Genomic DNA, 3,858 nt, shown 5'->3' with positions numbered 1-3,858 from the left:
CTCAAGCCGGGTATAAACCGTTGTGTACATATGCTTTCATGTGAAACAGTTTGCATTGTCGGATTCGTATCAAAATATAATGGCTCGCTGTTGCAGGAGTGTACATATTTAATGTCCGATAGGCACTGTTGCAGTCTTCGTACGTGAACGGTTAGTATTTTGGGATCTATTTTATTTAAGACCACCCGACGAAATGGATCTCTTCGTCAGTTACTAGTCCATCCGCTAGTCTATTACTTGGTTACCACTCGGCCCCTCATAGTAATACATTTCATCGGATGAGCGCTGGGATTTCAGCGCTGAGCCGTGTGACATCATCTTGGCCCGGTCCTCCCGTCTGCGAGTGGCTTCTGCTGTCCACGCGCCGGCCGTGGGTCGGAGCGGAGGCCCCGCGGGTGAGCCGGCACCAATGACCCGTCACACCATCACCATTCATCACCACTCCGGCCCACGACACGGCCAAAAGTTCGACGCCAAAGTGCTTCAGGTCGCCAAGGCAAATGGCGCCGTCACTCCCTAGTAACTCGAACACTTGCGAGGCTTCACGGCCAGTCAGTAATATCCTCGAGATCCGGAGGGGGTATCACTTGAGTGGAGTATTTCTGTGATATATCAAACGTTTATGGTACAAGTGCCCTTCATGCCGACAAAAGCCGCTTTAGGTTCAACGATCGATCACCGCTCTGACGTGTTCGTACAATAGCTCTCAGCGCTCGACACATACCTAAACGGACGAGCAGTCTTAGGAAGGGCCTCCTCGGCGCCGAACACCTCGGCAAGACTCAGTATAGGAGAGGAGCGCCTCATGGTTCACACAGCTCAAACGGACGAGCTGACCGACTCAGCAACCTAATCCGTTCGGCTCGCTGCTCAATTACTCTGGCACGAGTCGATAGTTTTACATTTGACTCGGGTGACTCAGACTACTAACTATAGAAAAACTGTTAATCCCGACTCTAGTTACAATTCGACTACGGACTACAGGCTCATGACTCTCCGCCTGTTGCAACTATCAGCCTTTCCACGACCGTGGGAGCCCCAGCACTCGGCCGACTGTGAGCCGAACTGGCCGCTCGCCCCTCTGCTGCCCAGTGCCCGGGTGTGCGCCGGTAATGAATAATGAACGTTCCACCGGCGGACCGCCGCGCTGATGTGGCTCGACACGACACGACCTCGCCCGGTCGGAGACACGGCCGGACGGGGCAGAGCGAGCGGCAGGAGAGGCCGGACACGGGGCTGGATACCGCGCCGGGCACGCGCAGAATAGGAATGTAGAGTTTTGTCACCGAGGCTGGTGTGAAAGTAACTGCTCGCGACGGTACTCGCATAACTGATGGGCTGCTTGGTAGTTTCTGGACGTGCCGCACGGAAACTCGTGAGCACATGGAGACGGTAAAGAGTATTCCTGGCACTGCTTGGCACGGACGTGGCAGATAACGTGTTGGAGGTCGGAACGAAACACTGATGACAGGATTTGAGCAAAGTTCATGGGAAACGAAACTGAGACGTCCACGTCGCGTTCCACAAAACTCCAAAGCCGGAGCGAAGACGGTGAGAAACGAGCCTTTTTGCTGAGAGGTTCTCTCTGGAACGCCTCGAAAAGCACATGCAACACAAAAATGTGAAATGTTTTAAGCAACCACAGAATACCTTCCGCCAAGTGTCAGACATCCATTAGAGTTCCTCGAGCTCGCCAGCTGCGCTGCCGCGGCGGCGCTGCGGCGGTGCAGCTGACGGCACGTGCCAGCCGCAGCAGCCCGGCTTCGTTTCGGCTCAGTTTCGGCGCCGCCCACCTATTGAGATTGATGAGCGGCCGGTGCGCGAGGGCCGCGGCCAGTAGCAGCGTGCCGTCCGGCCGGCCATGAGCCATCGATCCTACCACGGCGCTCGTCAAAACGGCCGGGCCTACCAGCCGGCGCGGCGGCCGCACCTTTGTGCGACGGTGGCGCGCCGCGCCGTTACCGCCGCCTTTTAGTGCGCCGCGCGCCGCCGCGCCGCAGGCTAACGGCTCAACTACGGCTGCTACCTGGCGGCAATCACAGACTGAGCGGGGCCGGGTGGTCGCCGGACACGGAGGGACCGGCGCCGGCCGATACCGGTACAGGTGACACCGACGCCGCCTGATACCGGGTACAGGTGACACCGACACCGCCTGATACCGGGTACAGGTGACACCGACACCGGCCGATACCGGCACAGGTGACACCGACACTGCCTGATACCGGGTACAGGTGACACCGACACCGGCTGATACCGGGTACGGGTGATACTGACACCGGCCGATACCGGGTACCGGGTGACACCGACACCGGCTCATACCGGGTACCTACGGGTGATACTGACACCGGCTGATACCGGTTACAGGTGATACTGACGCCGCCTGATACCGGGTACGGGTGATACCGACACCGGCTGATACCGGGTACGGGTGACACCGATACCGGCCGATACCGGTACGGGTGAATACGATACCGGCCGATACCGGGTACAGGTGACACCGACACCGGCTGATACCGATGATACTGGTGTTTTGCAGAACTGTAGAGGGCCACATGATACACCGGATGATACCGGTACAGGTGACACTGGTCACTGGGACAAGGGACACTGACATTGTGACTGGTTGACACCGGTACAGGTGACACTAAAAACACGGCAGGTGACACTGACAGTGCTCCAACTGTCTCTGTCAGTGACACCCAACAATACCGGCAGGGGTGACATCTTAGGCCAGCTGATACCCCCCAGGTAGTTGATAATGATACCGACTGGCACCCAGCCCTACTGACATATGTCAGCTGAGTGCTGACGCCGGTTTAACTCGCCACTGACATTTACACTTAACAGTGCCCGTTTCCAACTCTGGTCATTACCCCAGCGCAGTAATTGCAGGCATTAAAACAGTGAGCAGTTTCGGTGGTGTAACCTTGTCCATGTGATGGCGCAGATTACTATCTGTATCGATTCTACGAAGCTGCCTTGTAAATCAAGATATAGTTGACTTTTAACTGCATACAAGTCGGCTCTATACCGTTTTTACTGTGCTAAGTCGGTTTTATTCGGTTTAAGTCCAAGAAATGGGGCCTAATTCAATTGGCTGGAAATTTGTTGCTTTAGTTTAATGGCAAAAAATGATCTGCTTTTCTTATTTTCAACCTACCTTACGTGAATCAGAGAGAATTCACAACATTTCATGCCAATCAATTGAAGGCACCAATCACCTTCCTATATTTCGTGACAAGGTCACATTGCCAGAGGCGATGAAAAAGCGACAGTGCTACATCGAGCCCTCGAAACACATACTCCGCAACATTCAGCGGCCTCGTGTGTCCCCCTGACCACTCAAAGTGACAGCTCACGGACTAAGTCAATACTAATCCCATCCACAACACCGAGAAAAGGGCACCATTCCTCTGTCGCGTCCTGGAACTTTTCATAACGCCGCGGGCTTTCTGGCGTGTCAGCGCGGCATGTGGCCCTCATGTCACACGCCACATGGAACCGGCCGAAATATCGCTCACATTACGTCTGAATATGATCTGTAGGGGCGCGTCCGCTGCTCACGCACACACGGACTTTTGAGCCGGTGATTTACAGGTGAGGCCTACCTGACGACGACACCACCGCTGGAAACTGGTGGAAAAGTTGTCCCCTGGCCGGCGGTATGTAATTAAAGAAGTCGCACGTCAACTGTAAGTGGGTACCTCACTCGGCGCTGTTTTATCAATAAAGACTGATGAAAATGGGAGTTCACGGCAGTAGGAAGGTCAAACGTCAAGCGGCTGTGTAATCACGGAACAACTCCGAACAAAAATAACCCGTTCAATTTTCAGGTAAATAACTATTGCAACTTGCAAG

This window comes from Amphibalanus amphitrite, unplaced genomic scaffold (assembly GCF_019059575.1).
Source record: "Amphibalanus amphitrite isolate SeventyFive unplaced genomic scaffold, NRLGWU_Aamphi_draft 000521F_arrow, whole genome shotgun sequence".
Classification (NCBI taxonomy): Eukaryota; Metazoa; Arthropoda; class Thecostraca; order Balanomorpha; family Balanidae; genus Amphibalanus; species Amphibalanus amphitrite.
Note: the sequence above shows the minus strand (reverse complement) of the source record.